The 27,664-nt window shown below is 45.4% G+C and overlaps 1 long non-coding RNA gene across 1 annotated transcript in view; it reads right to left on the bottom strand.

Annotated features, from left to right (window-relative positions):
• The window catches only part of LOC140190528 (uncharacterized), a 49,274-nt gene that overhangs the window by 5,451 nt on the left and 16,159 nt on the right, over positions 1-27,664 (bottom strand). The gene's annotated exons all lie outside the window — the stretch shown is intronic.

Raw genomic sequence — 27,664 nt, 5'->3', positions numbered from 1 at the left:
CCACAAGGCCGTGGGGAGAACGTACAGACTCCTTACAGACAGTGGCAGGAATTGAACCCTGGTTGCTGGTGCTATGAAGTGTTACCCTACTGTGCTGTCCTGTTATTAAGTGTCTGTTGTGGCCTAGTATGGGAACTCTGAGGCACAGGGAGGCAAGGAGCTATAGAGAATGGAGGCCTCAGCCAGTTCCATCACAGGTACAGCTCTTCCCACACGCAGAGGACGTCTACAAGGGTGATGCCCCAGGAAGGCTACATTCGTCGTCCCGCCACCCAGGCCAGGACCCCCTCTCATTGTTTCCTTCAGACAGGAGGTACACAAACCTGAAGACTCGTGCCTTAAGCTTCTTCCCTGCTGCTATCAAGTTCATGAACCAACCTGAAAAAAAACAATTCTGCCTCAGATTATATTCTTCTCAACAGTTGCTCCATTGCCCTGCAGTTGATGATTTATACTGGGGAAAAAAGTGTGGCTCTACTCAGTGATTGCAGCAGTCCATTCATCTGGCCACATTTCATCTATATCTCCTAAGGGCTGAAGACTAGTTAGCACCGGGTGGGAGAAATTGTAGCCGGACCTAGTCCTTATTTAACTTGAGCATCCTAGTTTGGGTATTAGGTAATGGGACAGGAATTATTCTTCCTCAATCCACACACAAAATACAAGAGCTATTCATCTCTTCCTGATCCAGAATATGATCCAATTCTGATGAAGAGTCATGGACATTAAAAAACAACTCTGTTTCTCTTTCCACAGATGCTGCCTGACACAATGATTCTTCTCAGTATTTTCTGCTTTTTTTACAGGACCAGTGGGTTTGGAATAGCTTGCCAAGGGAAACTGAACATGCCATTCTGTAACTGCAGAACTCATACTTGGTGTTCGAGTGTAACCTGTCAAAGTCAATGGATTGCAATGAACTCCGACATAGATGTATTGACCCTTCAAGCCAAAACCCCAAACCATGACACACTAACACAATTAGGATTAATGAGCAATTTCTGGTGGAGAGTTTGAGGACATTGAGGAACAAGTATGTAATCAGATTAAGCAAATGTGTAAAAATAATAAGGTTGTTGTCATGGGGGATTTCAATTTCTCTAACATAAAGTGGGACCGCCTCAATTCAAGGGGTTTGGATGGGGCAGAATTTGTGAAGTGTACTCAGAAGGGTTTCTTAAATCAATATGTGAATAGTCCAATGAGAGGTGGGGCCATACTGGACCTGATGTTGGGTAGTGAGCCTGGCCAGGTGACTGACCTTTCACTGGGTGATCAGTAAGGGAACAGTGACCACAACTCCTTAACTTTCAGGATAGATATAGATAAATATAGGTATGGTCCTTGTGGGAGAATTTTAAATTGGAGTAGGGCAAATTATAAGGGCATTAGACAGGAACTAAGAAGAGTTAATTAGGAAGACATTTTTTTCTGGCAAGTCCACATTGGACACGTGGAGGGTGTTTAAGGATCAATTGCACAGAGTACAGGAAAGGCCTGTTCCTGTTAGAAGGAAGGAGGGGATGGAAAGATAGGAGAACCTTGGACGTCCAGAGAGGTGATGAAATTAGTCAAGAAGAAAAAGGTATGTAAAGCTTCTGAAACTAGGATCAAATGGACTACACGAGGAGTATGAATAAGCCAGAACTAAAGAAGGGAATTAGGAAATCCAGGAGGGGCCATGAAAAGTCCTTGGCAAGTAGGATTAAGGTGAATCCCAAGGCATTCTACATATACATCAAGGGCAAGACGATAACTAGGGAGTGGGTGGAACCACTCAAAGTTAAAGGGGGAGCATTTGCTTTGATGCAGAGAATGTGAGTGAGGTACTTAATGAGGGCTTTGCTTCAGTATTTACCAAGGAAAAGGACATGGAGGACCAGGAAATCAGTGCTGAGTGTATAAATACTTTAGGGTATTTAGAGGCCAAAGAGGAGGCAGTTGGGTCTCCTATTGAGTATTAAGGTGGATAAGTCCCCAGGACCTGATGGGATTTACCCTGGGTTATTGGAGGAGGCAAGAGACAAGATTGCTGGGGTCTTGATTAGTACCTTCATGTCATCTCTAGGCACAGGCAAGGTCCTTTCACTTAATAAGGGAACAAGAAAAAGTCCTGGGAACTATAGACCAATAAGTCTCATATCAGTTGTAGGGACATACGAGCATTTGGAAACCCATGGCTTAATTAGGGAGAGCCGGCATGGCTTTGTGTGGATCAGGTCAGAATGAGTTTTTTGGCCAGGTGACAAGAGAGATTGATGAGGGTAGGGTAGTGGATGCTGTCTACATGAATTTTAGTACGGTGTTTGACAAAATCCCTCATGGGAAACTAATCCAGAAAATTAAGATGCATGGGGTCCACGGCGAATTGGCTGTTTGGTTTCAGAGCTGACGTGCTCATGGAAGATAGATGACAGTGGTTGAAGGGATCTATTCCAGCTGGAGGTCTGTAATTAGTGGAGTTCCACAGAGACCTGTGCTGGGATCTCTGCTGTTTGTAATGTACATAAATGACCTGGACGAAAATGTAGATTGGTGGGTTAGTGAATTTGCGGATGACACCAAGATTGGTGGAATTGTGGATAGTGTAGAAGACTGGCAAAGAATGGAGCACGATATAGATCAGTTGCAGATATGGGCAGAGAAATGACAGATGGAGTTAGACCCAGATAAATGTGAAGTGTTGTACCTGGGTAGGACAAATGAAAGGAGACAGTACACTGTTACAGGCAAGACCCTCAACAGTGTTCCTGAGCAGAGAGATCTTAGGGTCCAAGTTCATAGCTGCACCAGTCAATAAGGTGGTGAAGAAGACTTGTGGACTGCTTGCTTGTATTAGTTGACGCACTGAGTTCAAAAGTCAAGAGGTTATGTTGGAACTTTATAACACATCTGGAGTATTGCTTACAGTTCTGGTGACCCCACTATAGGACTGACGTTGAGGCTTTGGAGAGGGTGCAGGAGAGGTTTACCAGGATGCTGCCTGGTTTAGAGGACAAGTGGTATAATGAGAGGCTGGGTACACTTGGGTTGTTTCCTTTGGAGCGGCGGTGGCTGAGGGGAGATCTGACAGAGGTTTATCAGATTATGAGAGGCACAGACAGAGTAGACAGGGAGTATCTGTTTCCCAGGGCAGTAATGTCTAATACCCGAGGGCGCATGCATTGAAGGTGACAGGGGGGTAGGTTCAAGGGGGACGTGAAGGTTAAGTTTTTTACTCAGAGAGCAGTGGATGTTGGAATACACTGCCTGGTGTCGTAGTAGAGGCAAATATATTAGAGGCTTTGAAGAGATGTTTAGATAGACACATGAATGTGAGGAAGAAGGAGGGATATGGATATTGTGTAGGTAGGAGGATCTAGTTTTTGATTGTTTTTGATTTACTTTGCAGCTGGTTCAGCACAACATTGTTGGCCGAGGGGCCTGTTCCTGTGCTGTACTGTTCTATGTTCTATGTTCTAATGTATCAAGTGGCTGGGAGACACACTGACACAGAGAAACAATAGATGATTGGTCCCGGCATTAAAACCACAGGACAATCTGGCACGACGGTACTCGCTGACTGAAACTTAACGTGGCCAAGAGATGCTCCAATTGGCTATCTGGCCACCTAGTCTCACCAAAAAAAATGGTTATGGTCTCATTTGATGGGCTCTCAATCACATATCATATCTGACAAGTATCTAACATGTATTTATTAAGTGTAACACTTGATATACTTGAGTTTTTTGGAAATTCTTCCACCTAAACTCTCCTTGCGTGCTTGCTTGTATTGAATAAGGACCTGTTACATCCATAGCTCTGGGCACTTCATCCACAACAATAGGTCAATGTTACATGGTGTATTTTCACATGTTGGAAATTGAGGGGTCTGGAAAGTAAACAGGACGGCACTTGAGATCACGCCGGAGCGATCATAATCCTCACTAGACTGCACCTGTTTGGCTTTCTTCAAAATTTGTGCACCCATTTTGAAGTGATGCCTCACCACTCTACAAGCCGCCCTAACGCACATCTGACGCGTTTGACCAAGAACACTGACTTCTCTTCGTGCAACTGTTGTCTGACCAGCTGAGTTTTTTTTCCAACATTTTCTCTGTTTTTAGTGCATGAGTCTTGTTTGGCGAGGGCTGTCTTTAGATTGCGTGCATTGTGTGTGTTGTGTTGCAAGGAAAGGGTGGTCAGCCCTTTGCTTCGACAGTCACTCACCGGATTCAGGTTTGGAGCAGGATGTGGCAGACTGAAGAAGAGATCAGATGGTCTATTTTAACCAAGGTGGAGATAAGGACAGAAAGCAGCCCAGGGTCATAATTAAACAGAATGGAGGATGTCAGACTCCAGGTCAATGCTCAAGGATCTAAAGACAGTGCCAATATAAGTTTTATGATCTCACATTCTTCATCTCTCTCAATGATTATTAGATTTTGTTTCCACACACTGTGTCATCGATACCACCCTTGGCCAGGTGTTGTACACCCTTCACTCACTTCCGAAGCCAATCAGTCATAATTCCCACATTTACTGACACTCTGAGGCTGGCAACACACTCACTTGCACCAGTCCACAGCAAGTCACTCAAGGACAAAACATCCATTATCTTCTCAACCCAGAAGAGAGAGGGCTGGTGCTTAATGGTGTGACTGCCACTGTGTGTGTGTGTGTGTGTGTGTGTGTGTGTGTGTGTGTGTGTGTGTGTATGTGTATGTGTGGCTAACCTTGGCACAGTCATAATTCTAGATGATAAATGCTTCTGTTTAATCCTCCTTCTCGCATGTCACCACACACTCACTGACCCCTCAGCTGTGGATGGTGCAACCATGTACGGCTAATACATTGCTTCCCTTCCCCGGAACTCCAGCATGACCCCTTTTGTTTCTTCAGGTCTTCTAGATCTCCCGCCCTGCCAGTGAGGAAGAGGACAGTGGACGAGGAGGGTGCCATAAAGCTCGTCCCGACACTGGCCTCCCACAACTCAGGTACAGCAAAACCTGATAGGTTGAGGGGATAGCCAGTGCTAATTTCCCAGGACAGGAATAGCTAATATGAGGGGACATCACTGGGGGAAATTATAGGGTGAATGTCAGTATAGATTTTTTACATAGAGAGTGGAACATGCTATGAGGGTGCTGGAGAGGCAGATGCATTAGGGACATTTAAGAGACTCTTAGAAAGGCACACGGACGATAGAAAAAATGGGGGGCTATGTGGGAGGGGGAACTAGATTGATCTTGGTGAAGGTTAAAGGGTTAGCACACATCATGGGTCGAAGGGCCTGTACAGTGCTGTACTGTTCTATGTTCTAAACCAAACCAGATGCAGGATCTACACAATGGGTCATAGGACACGAATGGCCAAAGGCAACCGATTCGGGTCAGGGAGGTGCCATCTCCGGAATTGGCAAGGTCCCCACAGGTCCGCCCTCCAGGTGAATCAGCTGAGGGCATTGGCAGGGTAACTTGCCAAGGAGGTTTGCTGGGGCGTGCTCAGTGAAGTCAAGTCAAGCCAGGTTTATCATCACATCGTATATGGTGAGGGACAGGTACGGTGAAAAGCCTGTTTGCGGCAGCATCACTGGCAAGTAGGTACAGACAACACACAGAACAAAGTTAGACCAGACAGTGAAGAGAAAAATGAGTCAGAGGGTGGTGAGTACATGGAACGAATTGCCAGAGGAGGCGATAAAGTTGGGTACAATTCTAACATTTAAAAGACATTTGGATAGATGCATGGATAGAGTAATATGGGCCAATTAGAAGCAAATGAAACGAGATCAGGAAGGTACCTTGGTCAGCATGGACGAGTTGGGCCGAAGGGCCTGTTTGCGAGCTGTACAACTCTGATACTGTGCAAAACAAGACACTGGTGAAATAAGAAGCACAACGAGAGGCATATCTGTGGTTGTGCGCTGGTGCTCTGTTGCTGTGGGTACCACGCAGGTTGTGCAGTCGGTCCACGAACCTGCTGGCTGTAGGAAGGTAGCTGCTCCTGAACTTGGCAGTGACAGACTTCAGGCTTCTGTACCTCCTGCCCGATGGACTGAGGCATTGGTAGACCCGTCCAAAAGACGTGACATAGTAGCCTAGCAGTAAGCATAATGTTTGTACTGCACCAGTGACCCAGCTTTGATTTTGCTGTCGTCTGTAAGGACTTTCTCCATTCTCGCCATGACCGCGTGGGTTTCCTCCCAGATTCCCAAGATGCATGGGTTAGTAGGTTAATTGGGCAACATGATCTCATTGGGCAGAATGGCCTGCTATACTGTGTTGTATCTCTAAAACTAAGTCTAAAAGCCACTGTGAAATGCATCAGCTAGAGCAGTTTCCCACCCTTTACATTTGACCGCCGTGACCGGGTGTTAACCCTGGTGCTAGCTCAGTCCAATTCCTAAACCCTTAACTTCTCGTGCAGCACAGGCAGAGTAACCCAACGCTCCAATGGCCAAGTTCAAGTTTGTTTTCATTCAGTCATATATGCGTATACCACCAAACGAAACAATGCTTCTCCAGACCAAGGTGCACACAACACCGTGTAAATCACTGACCAATGATACATAAATTACTATCACCACAAGTAACTTAGCAAAACCTGAAGTGCTTTTATGACACGTTACAAAGTAAACAGTATAATAATGCTAGTGCTTGACGTGTGATGAGACCTGGGTTGCGGCAGGGAGTTCAGTAGCCTCACAGCCTGGGAAAGAAAGAGTTTCCCCTCCTAACAGTCCTTTATACTTTATACTGATGTATAAAATCCTTGTCCTAATGCTGCAGTACCTCCCATAACGCTGTGGTAGGAGGTCAGTGAGATTACTGTATGGATGGGAGGGATCATTGACAATGCGAAGGGCCCTGTGCTCCTGATAAAGACCTTGAATGGACGGAAGAGGGACCCCAATGATCTTCTCAGCTGTCCGCGCTATCTTTTATCGCGTCTTGTCGTGAGATGCCTTGCAATTCCCATACCAGTTGGTGATGGAGGTGGTTAGGACACTCTTTATACTGCTCTTGCAAAACATTGGTTGGAATGGGAGGGCGGGGGAGGCCTCACTCACCTCAATCTCCTCGGGAAGTGGAGACGCTGCTGTGCTTTCTTGACTAAAAAGGTGATGTTGAGGGACCAGGTGAGAGCGTCCATTTTGTGCACTCCCAGAAGGTCAGTGCTCCTAACCCTCTCCCCAGAGGAGCTGTTTGTGTGCAGTGAGGAGTGGTCAGTATGCTCCTTCATAAAGTCCACAGCCATGAGGCGGGGGGGTGGCTCTGGTACCCAGACACCGGCTGTTGTCGTCACTCACCTGGCTGCCACAGTATAAAGTGCTTTAGAGTGTGCCCCAGAATTCCAATAGTCCATGCCCAGCCTGAGCTCCCCAACATCTCCAGGAGGGCAGCATTCACGATTCCACCACCACCCCATTGCAGACATCCCACCGTGCAAAAACTCATTTCAGAGAGGTAGCACTATCAATTTGCGGGAGACTTCTGGGAGAGGTGGGATGTCTGCAATAGAGTAGCTCCTTAGCAGCTGGCCAGCTAGTTTAAATAACGTTAGCTATGCTAATGAACGAATGACACCTGTTAAACTCACCTCAACATGTCTTGTACAGTTTTAACCCACCATGGGCAATAGAAAAGTCACTGTTGCAAACAGTGCAGCGAGCAACACTGTCATTATTTTGACCTCTATTAGGCAGGGGTACACTTTAGTGTAGTCTGGGGTGACATACTTTTTATTTTTTTGGGAACACTCTGCAATCGCACGCTCTCTCTCTCTCGTGGTTGCTCACGCGCTCTCAAGCGCTCTCGCTTGCTTTCTCTCTCGCTCACTCTCTCTCCCTCTCTCGTGCGGGCGTTCTCTCTCGTGGTCGCTCTCGTGCTCTCTCTTGCTCTCAAAAAAATTGATTTCTGTGATATTGTATATAATTTGGGGGCATCAGGGAGCCACTATTAATATGCTGGAGACTCCCGAAGTTCCGGGAGAGGTGGGATGTCTGCCATTGCCAGTGATCCTGCCGACTGGGCTCGGTTATGGTCTCATAGCAACGAGCCTCAGCGGAAACAAGATCGTAAAACCATAAGACCATTTGACATAGGAGCAGAATTAGGCCATTCGTCCCATCAAGTCTGGCTGACTTACTATCCCTCTCAACCCCATTCTCCTGCCTGTCATGCAGCGGACTCTCCCGTTCCACGCAGCTGATGAATATAGCAGAGACCAATACGGTCTGGCACCAGCAGCGTTGCAGGATTTGACAGCATTGAACTCAACGTAGGACAGCCTGAGCAACTCCAGCTCTGGATTTTTCCTCAGCGTTTACTTCCAACGCCTTCCCCATGAGTGGCACAAAGTGGAAGAGGTTTAAGATCAGAGTTTTCTTCTCCTAGATGAGCTGCCAACTATGGCTGAAGATTCTCATCTGCCTGAAGTGACTGGTTTTAAGGTGCCAGTGATGCGCCTTTGTCCCTTCTCCTGTCAGTAGAAATGATTCCGCCGGGCTTAGTAGCTAAGCCACACGTGAAGGCCAGGAGCTGGACTTGGTTGTCAGAGGCTATTTCAGACGCACGCCATTGGGAGCATTGTATAGGTAGTGGGATCTCATTCCCACTACCACCCCCCGGCTATGACAACCTTAAAGAACCACATTGCAATGATAAATAAATATTGCAGAAGCGAAATAGTGAGACAGTGTTCATCGACCATGGGACATTCAGAAGTTTCTCCTGATGGAAGTTACCCAGTTAGTGCAGGGTTTGTATTCCTAAAGAAACCATTGATAGCTGATGAAGTGCGGACACAAGAGCTTCCGTCGTGCTGAAAATCCACAGCAACATACACAAAATGCTGGAGGAACTTAACGGGTCAGGCAGCATCTATGGAGGGGAAGTAGTCAAAAGTTCACCATTCTCTAACCAGTACAACAGCAAACCACGCCCTTTGACAAACTGAAGTAACACAGTCATTGTTGGGCTTATTTTACTGTTGTTTTGTTGCTTGTGGTGTTCTGTTTTGCTGTTCACTGCGCAGTTCTGCCGAACATTTTGGGCCTGGTACGCTGCCAATTCTTAGGGTTGCTCAAAGCACACCCTTGGATTCGTTAGTTGTTAATACATACAACACACTTCACTGTATGTTTCAATGTACACGTGATAAATAAACTTGACTCTTGAATTTCTCCCAATGGCCATTGTTACCTGGTGGAACCTGCTGAAGGTAATCCTCCACGTACCCGCTGCCCTTGTCCATCTTGGAGCTGACGGGTTTGGCACGTGCTCTCAGAGTAGCCTAGGCAAAGAATTGCAGTACATTTTGTAGATGGTTCGAACCGCAGTCACAGTGCAGTGCTGGTGGAGGGAATGAATATTTAGAGTAGTAGACAGGAATCAATCAAGCAGGTGCTTTGTTCTGGATGGTCGCAGAGTCTTACAGCACAGTAATGGGCCCTTCGGCCCATTGAGTCGATGCTATCCATCAAGTGCCCACCTACACTAATCTCATTTTATCCTCTTTGCATTTTCTTCAGCCCCTTCCATATCCTACCGCACATCCGACTGCTATGGACAACTTACAACCAGCCAATGTAACTAGCAGCCTGTGAGAGGAGATCAGAGCACCCAGCAGAGAGCCACACAATCACAGGGAAGATGTTCACACTCCACATGGACAGCACCAGAGGTCGGGGTTGCTCCCAGGACAGTGGGTCTATTTGCCCTGGCACTGTGCTGCCCACAGGTGTTGAGTATCATGAGAGCTGTTGGTTCCAACTGATACAGACAATTGGACAGCACTCATCACAGTCCCGATGTGCCTGGCATAGGGTGGAAAGGCTTTAGGGTGTGAGGAGATGAGTTATTTGCCACAAGAAACACAGCTTCTGACCTGCTCTTATAACTTTGGCAATTATGCATCCAGTTCAGTTGTGTTTCTGATCAATGGTGACCTATAGATGTTGATGGAGGGGATTCAATAGCAATAGTGCTATTGAATGTCAAATATCGATACCCCCCAGTGTTAATGCTAAGGAGGCGCTCTGTGAACTGTGTGGGGCTATTAGCGAACTGCAGAACGCACACCCTGATGGACTGTTTATTGTCGCCGGAGATTTTAACCACACAAACCTTAAGTCAGTGCTCCCCAGATTCCATCAGAATGTGGACTTTGCAACGAGAGGGGAGAATGCGTTGGACCATGTTTACACAAACTTTCTTGATGCGTACCAGGCGGAGCCCCGCCCCCACCTCGGTTACTCAGACTACATCTCTGTTATGCTAATCCCAGCATACAGACTGCGCGTCAGGCACTCCAGACCAGTTCAGAAGCAAGAGAAAACCTGGCCAGCAGGAGCCATCTCTCCTCTTCAAGACTGCTTTGAGCACACTGACTGGCACATGTTCAGGGAGGCTGCAACCGATGGCGACTCGACCAACTTAGAAGAGTACACGGCATCAGTGACTAGCTACATCAGCAAGTGCATCGATGACGTCACCGTGGCCAAGACCATCACTACACGCTAACCAGAAGCCTCCTGTACGCCCGGAACAGTTCCTCCACACCCCACTGCCCACGAGAGGACTGTAATGGGGTGGAGTCGGTGGCTCACCTCTTTGCACACTGTGGATTCGCAAAGAAGGTGTGGAAGAGAATGGAAGGGACAGTACTAAGATTCATGCCCAGCAGCTGCGTTACCGAGGACTCTGTGATCTACGGGCCATTCCCGGGGACGCACACGGAGACCAACATCCGGTGCTGCTGGCAGATCATCAATTCGGTGAAAGACGCTCTTTGGTCGGCCCGAAACTTGGTGGTCTGCCAGCTGACGGAGATGTCCGTGACTGAATGCTACCGACTGGCACACTCTCGTCTGCAGGAGTACGTTCTGAGGGATGCACTCAAACTTGGTGCAGCCACTGCGAAGGCCCAGTGGGGAAGGACCACAGTGTAACGTTCATCACCCGTAGGAGGGGGAGAGGTTGGGTGGGGAGGAGACCTACCCTCATCAGCGGTGTGGACAGATAATCAACATGGTGCCCAAGGAGTGGGTGGAATTGTTAATTTGGGAAAGTATTAGAGCCATTGCCTGCCTTTATTGTTGAACATTTTGATTGTTAATAAGTCTTAACTCTTGACCAAGGGTTGAGAGGAAACGCATGATTTACTGTAAACATCTTTCATTTGTAAATGAACAGAGTCAACGCAAAATTTTTATTATTAATAACTGTATTGAATAAGGACTCACAGTCAACGAATGGTTTTCTTTTCCTGTATGTAATTATTTTTATTTTGTAATATTTCTGAATAAAGTATTTTTGGAAAAAAAAAAAGAAGCCATGGATTACCGTGGAGGTGCGTGCGCCGCTGAGGACCCGTGACTCCGCCTTCAGAGCAGGCGACAAGGCAGCCCGAACGACAGCGAGGGCCAAACTGTCCCGGGCCGTCAGAGAGGCAAAGCATGCACACGCCCAGCCACTTACAGGACAGCGGCGACACGTGGCACATGTGGAAGGGCATTCAGGACACCTCTTTTTGAGATGGAAAATGACGTGGCGGCGAGGAAGACCACCCCTCCTCCAAATGACCAGGTGCTGTGTCTTACCGTGGCCGATGTGAGGAGAACCCTGTGCAGGGTCAACCCACGGAAGGCTGCTGGACCAGGCAATATTCCTGGCAGGGTGCTTAGAGGATGCGCAGACCAGCTAGCAGATATTCTCACTGACATCTTCAACATCTCCCTGAGCAGCGCCATCATTCCTACGTGCTTCAAGGCCGCCGTGCCAAAGAAGTCTTCAGTGCCCTGCCTCAAAGACTATCGTCCTGTTGCACTCACATCCATCATCATGAAGTGTTTTGAGAGGCTCGTCATGAGGCACATCAAGACCCTGCTGCCCCCTCACTGGACCCCCTGTCGTTTGCGTACCGTCCCAACCGTTCAACAGACGACGCCATTGCCATCACCCTCCACCTGGCCCTAACCCACCTGGATAAAAAAGACACGTACGTTCGAATGCTGTTCATAGACTTCAGGTCAGCATTCAACACAATCATTCCTCAGAAGCTGATTGGAAAGCTGAGCCTACTGGGCCTGAACATCTCCCTCTGCAACTGGACCCTAGATTTCCTGACTGGGAGACTTCAGTCAGTCCGGATTGGAAGCAGCATCTCCATCACCATCACACTGAGCACGAGGGCCCCCCAGGGCTGTTTGCTCAGTCCACTGCTGTTCACTCTGCTGACCCACGACTGCGCTGCAGCACACAGCTCGAGCAGTTATGGTCAAAATGACAATAAAAAGTGACTTGACTTGACTTGACTTGACTTGATTAATAACCTCTCTCATGGTGGAGATGGTCGCATTTCAATCATGGATGTGCAAGACGTTTATCAGCCCAATCCTGAATGATGTCTGAGTCTTACTACATGCAGGCATGGGCTGCTTCACTGTCCATTGTGAATGGAATTGAAAATCGTCAGCAAACGGCCCCGCTTCTCATCTTGTGATGGAAGGACAGTGATCGACGAAGCAGCTGAAGGTGGTTGGGCCATGGACACTGTCCTAAGGAACTCCTGCAGGGATGCCCTGGAATGGCAGCCCTCCAACAATCAAACCATCTTCCTTTGCCCGAGGGAGGCCTGGCTCCAGCTGTCTCCCCTTTGGTGCACATTGGCCTTAGTTTTATCAGCTGGCCAGTGGCACCTCATTGTCACAGGGCAGGAATTTGGTTATGCTGACATCAATCAATGTTTTGTGGAGGTGGTTTCCCTTGATGGAGATGTTGATTGCCTACTACAGGTGTAGCAGGAGATTTTCTTGCTGTTTAATGTGATCCAAGTCTTCTTGCAAGGCTAAGGACAGCTTCACTCTTAGTGCAGATCACTTGTCTCACGGTTCTTCTCAAGAGCACGGTCGGATGTTGTTCCTCCCTCTACCAGTCAGGACCTCTGCTCGGATCTACTGTCTTAGCTGTCCTCTTCTTTCTCGTACTGCCTGACAACTGCCATTCAGGGAATGAGAGTGCTTGTGCACCCATTGCACTTCCACACTCTGTGCTGGGGCCTTGAGGAGATTAGATTATGAGAACACCCAGTCCTCTTTTATTGTCATTTAGAAATGCATACATGCATTAAGAAATGATACAATGTTTCTCCGGAGTGATATCATAGAAAACAGGACAGACCAAAGACTAACACTGACAGAACCACATAATTATAACATATAGTTACAGCAGTGCAAAGCAATACCATAATTTGATGAAGAACAAACCATGGGCACAGTAAAAAAAGTCTCAAAGTCCCGAGTCGATCGACTCCCGAGTCCTGGATAGCAGGCGGCAAAAGGGAGAAACTCCCTGCCATAAACCTCCAGGCACCTCCAACTGCCGATACCTTGGAAGCAGCCGACCACAGCCGACCCTGAGTCCATCCGTCCGAAAACTCAGAGTTTCCGAGCAGCCTCTCCGATACAGCCTCCCAAATGCCATCCTCTGCTGAGCGCCTTTGATCTCTCCCCAGCCGCTGAAACACGCAAAGCCGAGGATTTTGAGGCCTTCAGCTCCGGAGATTCCGGTTACCACACGGTAGCAGCGGCAGCGAAGTGGGCATTTCAGAATGAAACCACCTGTCCATAAGTAAAGAGTCTCTGTCACCTCTGATTCAGCTGGGTTCCATTGCTCATACCTGTAGGACCAGTTGAGTTGCCAAGTGTGGTGGCACCAGTTTGTGCAGATGTGGAAACAGCATCAAGCAGTTCCATATAGCTACCTAGAGAAACAATCCTTCTCATACTTCCAGCTGGACTCTCTCCTCCCTCTTCTCCACTTCCTTCTCCTCCTGCTCATTCTCCTTCCTCCTCCTCTCTCCTCCTCCTCCTATTCCTTTTCCTATTCTTCCTCCTCCTCCTAGTCCTTCTATTCTTCCTCCTTCTTCTTCTATTCCTCCTCTTTCTATCCCCTCCTCCTCTTCCCCCTCATTCACACCCCTCCTATTCTTCCTTCCCCTTGTCCTCCTCCTCCTCCAATTCTTTCTCCTAGTCATCCACCTCCCCTCCTCCTTGTGTGCCTCCTCCTCTTCCTTCCTCTCCTTTCCTCATCCTCTTTTCCTTCATTCTGCCTTTTCCTCCTCTCCCCTCCTCTTCCATCTTTTCTCCCCACCTAATCCCCCTCTCTTCCTCCTCCCCTTCCTCTCCTTCCTCTTCTCCCCACTCCTCACCCTGCATCTCTCCTCCCTTCTTCCACTTCCTCTCCTCCCCTCTGCATCTTCTTCCTTTTCCCTCCACTCCATCCTCCTCAACATTTCACTTTACCACCTGCTCTTCAAAGGACAGCTGGGTAAATACTTAAAGGGGAAAGGTTTGCCGTGATATGGGTCAGCTGACTTACTGAACAGGTCAGTCAGAAGTGGCCTGCATAGTCTCTTCCATCCTTTGTCAAAATCAGAGAATGGTGTGATTCTCTGATTTTGCCTGTCACAGCGTTGACTTGCATTGACATTAACAAAAGATCCCAAAATGCTTCACATAATCATAATAAACTATAATTTTGATATACAGTATATCATACCACATCATATAAAAGTATATCATATATACTGTATATATAGTAAAGGGAGGTGTGTAATATAGCTGTCAACGTGTTGGAGAGAAGGAACAGAGGATGTTAAAGATGCCAGAACTGAGAAGATTTTGGGGCAGACTGGTAGTCCTGCCCAGGTTACAATGGAGGGACTGGGAACAGAAAGCTATGTGAGTGTGCTTTAAGCTGCAGGCTTCATCATTCAAATGATGATTTTTTTTCCAGCCTTTGGGATTACTTGAGGAACTTGGGATAATTTTAGAGGCAGCGATTGTAACACAAGAAACCCATGGAAAATTGGGCTCCGTTCTCTGCCACCGTCGCTAAGTGACGGCACAGGAAGGATCACTACATTGTCTGCTCTATTTAAAACACAAATAGCAAATGGGTACGCGGAAAATATTTGCTGAAACCGTTTCTGGAGCAGCAGATTTCACACCTTCACACAGCTTGCGAAACAAACCACTCCAATTACAGTCACTAAAGATTGAAACATTACACTCTGGCTGACCTTGAGGTGTTACCTCCACATCTATATCTGGCACCCCAATCTTTGCAAAGTAGGACACTGGCCACTCCACCACCAGATATTCCTGTAAAGGATGATCATAGCCTTGTATATGTTAACACTCCGGGCTTTGTCAATCACCTTCCTTGTGCCTGGATGAAGTGGAACACGGGCAGAATGTTAATGACATAACAGGGCTTAATTTTATCGCAAATGGTGTGAAGTACAGGAGGGAATCTCAGCGGTAGGTTCATTACACAGAGAGTGGTGGGTGTGTGGAATGCCCTGCCAGGGCTGGTTGTAGAGGCAGATACATTAGCAACATTTAAGAAATAATTAGATAGGCATGTGTGCTATGTATTTAATATTTCAGTAATGTTTGAAAAATATTGTAAATATGTTGTTGATTGAGCATTTTTGTTTAAATAATTTGCTACAGGTAATATGTAAAAATAAATGAATTGCATACGTCAAGGCGCTACCATGTGATACGTGCGCAACTCACTTAAAATAAACGCGAAGTTAGATTCACGTTTCAAACTCCTGTGTCTCCCTTTTAAATAGTTTAACGTTTTGGAGTGACAAAACATAACAGTAGTGATGAGAAAGTTTTAAACAAACCCAAGACGACTACCTACCAGTTGAAGCGCAATAAGATGTTTGGGTTAAAGAAAAAACACAGCAAAAAATGATCAAGTTTTAAAAAGGCAGCACAGCACTTGCTCGTGTTAAAAATGCGAGAAAATGGAAGAATTTGTGGGTCTTAAACAGTGAGTTCCAGGTCATACTTTTCATACATCACTACATCGGAAAGATTGATATGTTCCACTACACAACAGATAACTGTGTATCGTATACAGAGTGAACTGAGCAGTACCTTCACAGCCAATGAGAAACAAGTACTAATTTTTCTAAGTGCATTGGATTTAAAGGCATAGAGTTTGCTTAGGAGTTTGACTGCTTCAACCAAACCAGCTGAAATGAGCTTTGCTGATATTGTGAAAGTAAGGCAGATTCATTCAGAACCAAAACTATTGTTGATGCAGAATGTGTTAGGTTCCAAAAGTGGAATCAAAAGGAAGGGGAGTCCATTTCAGTTTATGTGGATGAACTGAAGAGATTGCCTAAGCACAGTCGGTTCAATGGTGGGCTTAATGATGCACTGAGAGAAATTGGCCTGGCCGAAAACATTGTGTTACTATTGTGCCAGGGGCTCAATGCAGATTTAAAGGCCAAACTTGCAGAAAATGCAAAAAAAGGTAGGAAACATACAAAAAGTATGTATGAGAAACATGGACTCTGCCAAGGTATCTAGATGCTGCCACAGGCAGGCTGAACAACAGATTCAGCAATTGCTCTTGTGAGTATGTATGACAAAAACGGACTCTGCCAAGGTATCTAGATGCTACCAGAGGTGGGCTGTACCAGAGGTTCAGCAATTGCTCTCGTGAGTATGTACATTCCAGCTAATTTTAAGCTGGAAGAGAATTCAAGGAGCTTCAGGAAATTTGGAAGCATTCAGCTCTTGTGAATATAAAGAACCAGAATTCACTCTGTGTGCAGTAAGGTTATTGCATGGCCATCAAAAGGGAGATAAAAAGCTGCTTGTAAAAGTAGATGCAAAGATCAAAGCTCAGCTGGATGAAAGGAAGGCCAAAAAAAAAGGAAGTCAATGGAGATACAAAAATAGAAAATTTGTCAGAGGATATGTTAGCCATTAATATTAAAGAGGATACCAACAGTTTCTTCAGATAGATGAAGTGTAAAAGATAGGCAAGAGTAGATATTAGACCGCTATGAAATGATACTGAAGAGGTAGCAATGGGAAACAAGGAAATGGTGGATGAATTGAATAAATATTTTGCATTAGTCTTCACTGTGGAAGACATGAGCAATATGCTGGAAGTTCAAGAGTGTCGGGGGCAGAAGTGTGTGAAGTGGGAGAAGGTTCTTGGGAAACCGAAAGGTATGAAGATAGATAAGTCACCTGGACCAGATGGTCTAAAGCCCAGGGTTCTGAAGGAGGTGGCTGAAGAGATTCTGGAGGCATTGGTAATGATCTCTCAAGATTCAATTGATTCTGGCATGATTCTGGAGGAATGGAAAATTGCAAATGTCATTCCACTCTCCAATAAGGGGGAGAGGCAAAAGAAAAAAAATTATAGACCAGTTGGTCTGACTTCAGTGGCTGGGAAGATGTTGGAATAAATTGTTAAGGATGTGGTTTCAGGGTACTTGAAGGTACATGATAAAGTAGGCTGTAGTCAGCACGATTTCCTCAAGGGAAAGTTTTGCCTGACAGATCTATTGGAATTCTTTGAAGAAATAACAAGCAGGATAGACAAAGGAGATGAGTTGATGTTGTGTACTTTGTTAGAAGATATAAAAGTGTAGACTATTTTGTAAATGGAGAGAAAAATCGGCTTTTTTCTTAAAGATGTGCTGGGTGCATTCTGGCTACTGCGGCATTCTTCGCGGCCCAGAGGTTGGGGACCACTGAATTATAAGTCACTTATAAGTCAATAGCATCATAATATTTTAAGTAACGTTTGGGTATTAAACACACAGTGCATATTTTCCTCGTATGAACATATAAAATCATTGCAACGCACCAATATCGCTGAATCAGTGGGAGCCCTGAGCTTGTTTCCCTGCAACAAGACGGTTCCATCTAGAGGTGATGGGAGACAGTGATACTCGAAGGGGGTTCCTTGTGTCCAGTCTATTCCGTGATCTAGTTTTCATTGCATTCATGGCAGAAAGCTCCGCTTCACAGAGATAGGATGTTGGAAATGGAAGCAACGTTTTCAGTGCTTTCGTGGCTTTGTCAGGATACTTAGCCTTGACTTTGATCCAGAATGCCGGCAGAGATGTTATGTCAAACATACTTTTCAGCCCACCGTCATTTGCAAGCTCGAGGAGTTGATCTTTTTCCCGCGCTGACATGGAAGATTCACCGGGGACATTCACAAATGGGTCACGGACCCATTCCTTTGCACGTCTTGGGTCATTTGCGTCTTGGGTCACTGATGACCTCGCGTGCGTTCAAGTTCAACAGTGGGCGTGACAGGAAATGAGGAAAGGTACTGCTGACTCATATCGTTTCATATCACCAAATCATATCTTTTCCTCGCGGCCCAGTAGCACATGCTTTGCAATGTGGTTGGGGACCACTGCCCTAAAGATTAACTTGCAGATTGAGTCAGCGGTGAGGAAGGCAAATTCGATGTTAGCATTCATTTCAGGAGGACTCGAATATAAAAGCAAGGACGTAATGTTAAGGTTTTATTATACACTGACGAGGCGTCATTTGGAGTATTGTGAGCAGTTTTGGGCCACTTTTCCAAGAAAGGATGTGCTTACATTGAAGAGGTTCCAAAGGAGTTTCACAAAAATGATTCTGTGATTGAAAGGTTTGTCATATGATGGCTCTGGGCCTTTACTCACTGGAATTCAGAAGAATGACAAGGGACTTCATTGAAACCTATTGAATGTTGAATGGCCTCGACAGAGTGGATGATTCCTATGGTGGGAGAGCCTAAGACCAGAGGAGACATCCTCAGAATAGAGGGGCGTCTTTTTAAAACGGAGATAAGGGGGAATTTATTTAGCCAGAGAGTTTTGAATCTGTAGAATAGATTGCCACAGGCAGCTGTGGAAGCCAAATCACTGGAAAAATTTAAGGCAGAGATTGATAGATTCTTGGATTTGTCAGGGCATGAGGGGATACGGGGAGAAGGCTGGAGACTGGGGCTGGGAGGGAAAATGGATCAGCCATGATGAAATGGCGGAGAAGACCTGGTGGGCAAAATGGCCTAATTCTGCTCCTGTATCCTATGATTTTATGGTCTTATGATGTTGTGGATGAGAAAACCAAGAGGAGAGATCAGATCATGAAGGGAGCAATAGTAGGATTAATAACAGAATTACACACAGTTACACGCAGGCTTCAGTTCTTTGCGGGAATGGGACCCATTCTCAGGGTTCCACGAATGGTTGTTATTCAACATGTCAAGGGCTTGGCCTAAGAGTCTCAATCATGTTCGGAAGCCTAAGATCTCGGGGCTCTGGAGTCGGGCGGATCGAGGATTGGTGCCATGGCAGGAGACTTGTGTGTCGTCAAGGAGGCCAGAACATCTTCCGCTGTCGGCCGGAAGACCCAAGGTCTTTGCAGTCTTCGGACACAGAGCTCGAAAAAAGCAATGAAACGGACTTTTAACATCGTAAACCAGCGGGTTGTTGTTATGTCTCCCGCTCACTGTGAAAATGGGGGACACCTCGCTCTCCCTTGCCAGGGAGAGAGAGAACCTGTGGTTTGTCGAATGGCGGATGAAATGCGAAGCCTTTGGGGTAACTTTGGTCTGTGTCTTTGCTATTGCTTAGCACACGCTTGGGCTCGGTGACGGTACCGAAGCGCTTTTTTTTGCTGATTGGGGAGGGAGTTCGTTGCTTGCTGCCGCTTATGCGCGGGAGGGGGGAACTTTGGGGTTCTCACGTTTAGCTGTCGTTCATTCTTTGGGGCACTTCTCTGTTTTTGTGGATGTTTGAGAAGAAAAGGCATTTCAGGATGTTCATTGTATACATTTCTCTGACATTAAATCAACCTTTGAACCTTTGAATAAGCCAGTGAACGAAATACATCTTCCCACGGTCAAATGCACAAACTAGAAGAAGGAAAGGAAGTTGAGAAGAAGAGCAGAAATGGAGAAAGAGAACACGAGCAAGAAAGAGAAAGGCATGAAAGAGAGAAGGAATGTGAGAAAGTTAAAAAAAAGAGAAATAAGCCATGGCCAGGAGTGAAGCAAGAATCAAAGTAGATCCTGAGCAAAAAGCCAAGAAAAGGAAAGGAAAGGAGTTTAGAGCTGTTAGAAACACTTCCTGCAGTCCCAGAGTTAACTCCTACAACTACAAGGAGGAGGCCCCAGAACCTGAGGTTGTCTCACAGCCAGAAGCCTCACCTGCCAAGCAGAGTGACCACCACACCCCCCAACCACCACCATCAGAATCATGTTATACAACAAGAGTAAGAGAGCCTGCACAGTGATTAAATTGTTAGGCCTGAATGGGACAATTAAAAAAAGTTACCATGCTGTGGATGTCTGTATAGCAGTTGCGTGTACTGTGTACATAGTTAAGATGCATTCTATATTGAGTTGGAGTTCATAGCAAAGCAGGGAAGAGTGTTGTACATTTAATATTTCAGTAATATTAGAGTAATATTGCACATATGTTGTTGATTTAGCATTCTTGTTCACTTAAATAATTAATTTCTGGGTGTATATAAAAATAAGTGAACTGCATATGTCACAACGCTACCATGTAATATAAAGTAAACACAAAGTTAGACCCTCATTTTTGACTCCTGTGCCTTCCTTTTAATTAGCTTAATATTTTAGTGCTACAGAACATAACTACACAGATAAGAAAAATGGAGGGCAATGTAGGAGGGAAGGGTTAGATTGATCTTAGAGTAGGTTAAAATATCGGCACCACATTGAGGGCTGGGGTTCTGTTCTCTGCTGTAATGTTCAGTGTTCTATGACATCTATTCCTATTGTGTCTTCAAAGCAGAGTACAGCTTCAGATGTTTCGCAGCTGGTGCTGGTTTGAAAGGTACCGACATTCCCTCTGGAATGTGAGATAGATCAAAGTGAGAAGATTGTGAAGCACGAAAGTAGTGAAGCTTTTGAGAGAGAGGACTCCTGATGCACTTAAAAGAAGGATTCTGATGCTGACTGACTTCAGCTACTTGACTTCCATGTTCCTTACATCGAAGTAACTTTCTTCCACCTTAAATTGATCTGACACCAGGTTAGCAAGATGAGTTCTAAGGTGTCGGAAAGGCCTGAAAGATTTCGTAAGGGTGTTACACTTAGCGTAAAACTAGACGTAATTAAGCCTTTCGATCGTGGTGAACGAAGTATGGACGAAGTGAGTTTGGCTTGTGGAAGTTGACAAAGATGATGTTGAAGAGGTTTTGGCATCTCATGACCAAGAACTGATAGATGAAGAACTGATGCAATTGGAAGAGGAAAGGATAACAATCGAAACCTCAGTGTCCCACCACCCCAATCCCCGGGCCGTGGACAGATACCAATTCGTGGTGAATGCAGCGGTAGCTGGGAGACACACAGCACATCTTTAAGAAAAAAGCCGAAATAAGCAAGCCAACTAATTAGGTGCTGCCCGGCACGTAAATGTTGGCCCACATCAGAAGCGATTGCCAATTTCACTTGCTCTATGTAATCGGCAGTCGTCTCTGATCTGGGCTGACATTTACGTGCCGGGCGGCACCTAATTAATTAGCATGTTTGTTTTGGCTTTTTTCTTAAAGATGTGCTTGGTGCCTCCCGGCTACCGCTGTACTCCTGCATGCTTCGCGGATCGGTATCGGTGGGCGGCCTGGAGGGTGGGGGCCACTGCACCACCCCAACCTCCGACGACTCGGCCTAACACACCATCATCAGTGTGCTCGGCGATGAACCGATTCCGGTAAGTGATGCTACACTGTACATACATTATTTCTACTTTATATAGGCTGTGTATTTTTACGTGTTATTTGGTATGAATTGGCAGCTTCATAGTTTAAAGGTTACTGGAGAGCGCTTGTGCCGTGTTTCTGCCAACAGCGCTTGCGTGAGATTTTCGCTACGGAGAACAGTGCAGGCAATCGTTGTAGAGAAGTATTTCTAATTTATATAGGCTGTGTATTTATCATATCATTCCTGCTTCTACTATACGTTACTGTTATTTTAGGTTTTATGTGTTATTCGGCATGATCTGGTAGGTTATTTTTGGGTCTGCGAACTCTCACAAAATTTTCCCATATAAATAAATGGTAATTGCTTCTTCGCTTTACGACATTCCGGCTTACGAACCGTTTCATAGGAACGCTCTACCTTCGGATGGCGGGGGAAAACTGTAACTGTCGGTATTGCTGCTGCAAGGTTGCTGATACAGAATCAGCTGCCCACAACATGCCCACAAAGATGGGAACAAGGAACACTTTGCAGCAAAATATTGATTTAATGTTGCTCTCTTTTGATCTCTTTCCCCTTCTGGGTCAGTCCATAAATTTCCAGAGCTCATGCTTTTAAACATTATACTCTCAAAACCCTTGCTCTGGAAGGGCCATAGGACAATTTGCATTCTTGGAACAGGGGCTTTAGTGCCTGTGTGGCCCTCATTAATTGTTAGCCATTAGTCAGGTTTAAATCTGGGAACTGCTAGAGGTTCACCAGTGCTAATCTCTCAGAGGCAATGTTACAGAACCATTGAACAGCTGTCTTGCAGACCAGCACTTTCATTCTGTCTCCAGCAATCAGCAAAATTCCGCTGAATTAATGTAAAGAACAACAGGAAAGGGAATAACAATTAGATCCATAATGAGGCACAAATGCTAGCAACAGCTGAGATCACTGAAAAAAAAGTTCAATATTGGCAAACACGAGGAAATCTGCAGATGCTGGAATTTCAGGCAACACACATAAAAATTCCTGGTGAAGGCAGCACGCCTGTTGCGTTCACCAGCAATTGTCAACATTGGCATTGTCTTTATGACAGTTACTGCATGACAGGGTCCCTCATTATATGTGAAATAGTTGGAAATACATGACATTTTGCCTTCAGCATTTAAATCCTTTATTCTCTTCCAACACTAGTTAGAACTTAAAACGTACTCTAAAACATTACAACACAGTACAAGCTCTTTGGATCATTGTGCCAGCCACTTAATCTACTATAACACCAATCTGACCCTTCTCTCACGTATTGCCCTCCGTTTTACCTTCATCCATGATTTTATCTAAGAGTCTCTTCAATGTCCCTCATGTAGCTGCCTCTACCACCACCCTTGCACCCACCACTCTCTATGTAAAAACTCGACGGCCGAATGGCCTACTCTTGCACCTATTGTCTATTGTCTATCTCTGACTTTCCTCCAATCATCTTAATTTTATGTCCCCACCTATTAAAATTTCTGCCCTGGGAACAGGTCCCTGGCTGTCAACTCTATATATGCCTTTTGTACACCTCAGTCGAATCACCTCTCATCCCCCTTTGCTCCAAAGATCAAAGCCCTAGCTTGCTCAACATATCCTCAAAAGACACGCCCTCTAATCTAGACAGCATCCTGGTAAATCTCCTCTGCACTCCCTCTAAAGCTTCCACATCCTTCCTATAATGAGGCAACCAGAACTGAACACAATATTCCAAGCGTGGTCTAACCAGAGTTTTATAGAGTTGCAACATTACCTTGTGGTTCTTGAACTCAATTCCTCAGCTAGTGAAGGCCATCACACCATACAACTCTCAACCACCATATCAAATTGCACAGTAACTTTGAGGGATCTATGGGCATGGACCCCAAGTTCCCTTTGTTCCTCTACACTGCTAAGAATCCTGCCATTAACCCTATACTCTGTCTTCCAAAGTGTATTACTTCATACTTTTTCAGTATTGAACTACATCTGTCATTTCTCAGCCCAACTCTGCATCATGTCAATGTCCCATTGTAACCTACGACAACCTTCTATGCCATCCACAACACCACAAACCTGTGTGTCACGTGAAAACTTACTAACATACACTTCCACTTCATCATCCAAGTCATTTATAAAAATCATAAAGAGCTGTGGAAACAAAATAGATACCTGCAGAACATCACTGGTCAATGATGTCCACACAGAAAATGTTCTATCTCATACCACCTTTTATCTTCTATGGACAAGCCAATTCTGAATCCACACAGCCAAGTTTCCTTCAGTCCCATGACTCATGACTCCCTGAATGAGCCTACATTGTTAAATACCTTACTAAAATCCATATCCACCACATTCACTACTCTACTTTCATGGATTTGTTTTGTCACTTCCTCAAAGAATTCAATCAGGCTTGTGAGGCATGACCTGCCCTCACAAAGCTATGCTGACTATCCCTAACCAGCCTACGCTTCACCAAATGTTTGTAAAATCATATTTCTAAGAATCCTCTCCAATAGTTTCCCTACCACTGAAGTGAGACTCACTGGTCAATAATTCCCAGGATGATTCTCATTACTTTCTTGAACAATGGATAAAAATTTTCTTCACTCCAATCTTCTAGTACTACTCCTGTTGCTAGTGAGGACACAGCAATCTCAGCAAAGGTACAGTAATCTTTCTCTTGCTTCCCATAGTATCCTGGGGTAAATCCCAAATGGCCCCGGGGACTTAGCTAGCCTAATTTTTTTTTCAAAAGTTCCAGCACATCCTCTTTCTTAGCTTTGACATGTTCCTACATATCAGCCTGTTTAACACGGTCCTCACATTCGTCGAAGTCCCTCCCACTGGTGAATACTGAAGCACAGTATTCATTAAGGACCTCCCCGACCTCCTCCGACCCCAGGCCCAAGTTTCCTGTTCTATCCCCGACTGGTCCTGTTAAGTATAGTAACTTCAAAACCTTAAACTAATTCAAAGGAAGACACGAGAGTCTGAAATATTAGCTAATTTTGCGTCTACTTTAAGCGAGGCGTGCAGGTATCACGTGGTAGTATGACGATGTATGTAATTCACACATTTATACCTGTAAAGAATTAGTGAAATGAACAAAGATGCTTAATCAAACAAGATTGCTCAAATATTATTAAAATATAAAATACACAACACTACTCCGTGCTTAGCTATAAACTCCAGCTCAATAGAGAATGCATCTCAGCTATATACACAGTATACCATATAATACAATTACTATATACAGATATTCACAGCATAGCAAGTTTTAAATTGTCCCATTCAGGCCTGAAGATTTAATCGCTGTAGAGGATGTTTTGCTGTTGTGGGATGACGGCTTTCCTGGCAAGGGAGACCACTCCACGTGACTGGTGAGACTTACGGCTGTGAAAGCAATGTCAGGTTCTGGGGGCTCCTCTATGGTGGTGTAGGATTTGACTCTGAGACCGCAGGAAGTGGCTCTGACAGCTCTAGAAACCTCTCTTCTTCAAGCTTGTGCATCTTGGGAAGGTCCATTTAGTTCATTGGAGTATTCTCTTTTGCTCCCTTGGCGATCTGATCTCTCCTCTTGGTTTGCTCATCCAAAACATCGTCTGACGAATCGTCTGCTTTCATATCACTATTGACACCTTTCTTTTTGTCCTTCCACTCATCCATCTGGCCTTTGGTCACATTTATTTTTACAAGCAGCTTTTTGTCTCTCACTTGAAGTTCATGCAATAACCTTAATGCACACAGAGAAGACAGTGGTTCTTTATACTCACAAGTGCTGAATGCTTGCAACTTTCCTGAAGCTCCTTGAACTCTCTTCTTGGTTAAAACTAAGCCGTATTTTGCAAGTAACTTCTTGTTGTAGTCGGACCACGGCTTTGGTCACTGTCACACTTCCCCTGAGGAGCGTGGTCTTTCCTTGGTCTCATTTTGGCCTGATCATCTCATTTTCACCATGAATGTCCAGTCCCTATACACCTCCATTCCCCAACAGGAGGGCTTTAAAGCTTTCTGCTTCTTTCTAGACAGCAGACCCAACCTGTTCCCCTCCACCACCACTCTCCTCTGTCTGCAGAAATCGTCCTCGCTCTCAATATTTTTTCTTTTGGCTCCTCCTACATCCTTCAAACTAAAGGTGTAGCCATAGGCACTTGCATGGGTCACGGCTATGTCTGCCTTTTTGTCAGCCATGTGGAATAGTCGATGTTCCAAGCCTACACTGGTATCATTCCCCAACTTTTTCTAAGCTACATCGACGACTGCTTTGGTGCTGCTTCCTGCACCCACAATGAGTACATTCACTTCATCAACTTTGTCTCCAACTTCCACCCTGTCCTCAAATTTACCTGGTCCACTTCTGACACCACCCTCCCCTTTCCTGATCTCTCTATCGCTAACTCTAGAGACAGCTTATCTACTGATAACTTTTTATAAACCCACTGATTCTCACAGCTACATGGATCACACCACTTCCTACCCTGTCACTTGTAAAAATGCCATCCCTTTCTCTCAGTTCCTCCGTCTCTGCCACACCTGCTCTCAGGATAAGGCTTTTCATTCCAGAACTGATGAAGTATCCTCATTCTTCAACAGAAGGGGCTTTCCTTCCCCCATCATTAACACTGCCATCACCCACATCTCTTCCATTTCATGTATGTCTACTCTCGCCCCATCCATCCACCAGGGATAGGGTTCCTCTTGTCTTCACCTTCCACCCTACCAGCTTCTGCATACAACACATAATTGGTTGTAACTTCAGTCATCTCCAACGGGAGCCCACCACCAAGCACATCTTTCCCTCCCCTCCACTTCCTGCTTTCCACAGGGATCACTCCATATGTGACTCCCTTGTCCATTTGTCCCTCACCACTGATCTCCCCCCTGGTCCTTATCCTTGCAAGCAGAACAAGTGTCTCAACACCTCCTCCCTCACCCCAAATAGTTCTCCCAGGTGAGGCGACACTTCACTTGTGAGTCTGTTGGGTTACCTACAGTATCTGGTGCTCCCGGTGTGGTCTCCTGTGTATTGGTGAAACCCAATGGTTGGGGATAGTTTTGCCGAGCACCTACACTCCATACGCTAGAAAAAGCAGTATCTTCCGGTGGCCACCTATTTCAATTCTACTTCCCATTCCCATTCCAATATGTCAGAACACAGTCTCCTCTACTACCACGATGAGGCCACACTCAGGTTGGAGGAGAAACACCTTATATTCCATTTTGGTAGCATCCAACCTGATGGCATGAACATTGATTCCTCAGTCCTCCGGTAATGCCCTCCCTTCACCATTCCCCATTCCCATTTTCCTCTCTCACCTTCCCATACCTTCTTCTCATTCCCACGGAGTTACCTCTTCTCCAGTTAAATTCTTAGTTAGATGTCTACAGACTTCAGTTCAGTATCTTTGAAATGTCATTCAAACTAATTTTGTGGAGTGACTGAAACAGCAGAACCAGTGTCCAATTCTATTTAAATTAATTTTCCAGTCACTTCTCATGTAAGCCATATTGCTTGTCTATTTCTAGTTTTCACACCGTTAATCTCAAGGCTACACAGACCCGTGTCACTCTCCTCATTATCAGCGGTGTGCAGATTAGTGCTCTTTTTGAAACTGCATCTTGACTTTTTAGCATTCCTCTTCCCTGAGAGGTCCATTTATCTTTGTATGTGTCCTACTTTGTTGCATTTTCTGCAAGCTTCACCTTTAAACCTGGCATTTGTTTGGTGAATGTGAGCCCCTGCCGCAACAGTAACACAATTTGTTCATCCAGGCCGGTTTCTGTTTAGACCCTGCAATTTTGTCCTTGCTCACTTTCATCTCAATTATATCTCTGTCTGTGGTTTCCATTGAAATAGTGATTTCAACTGCTCTTTTAAATATAAGTTGTGCTTCAGTTAGGAGCCACGTTGAATGCTTTCATGCAAGGTTCCACACCAAAACAACCTCTCAGTGCATCGTTAAGCCCATTACCAAACTGACAATGTTCAGACAATCTCTTCAGTTCAACCACGTACACAAAAATGGACAGACGTTCCTTTTGATTCTGCATATGAAACCTAAAGTGTTCTGCCATCAATAAGGGTTTCAGTTTTAAGTGTTCCTGCATTACTTTAACAA

Source organism: Mobula birostris, chromosome 30 (genome assembly GCF_030028105.1).
Source record: "Mobula birostris isolate sMobBir1 chromosome 30, sMobBir1.hap1, whole genome shotgun sequence".
In the NCBI taxonomy this organism is placed as follows: domain Eukaryota; kingdom Metazoa; phylum Chordata; class Chondrichthyes; order Myliobatiformes; family Myliobatidae; genus Mobula; species Mobula birostris.
Note: the sequence above shows the minus strand (reverse complement) of the source record. Positions and strands in the feature narration are given on the sequence as shown.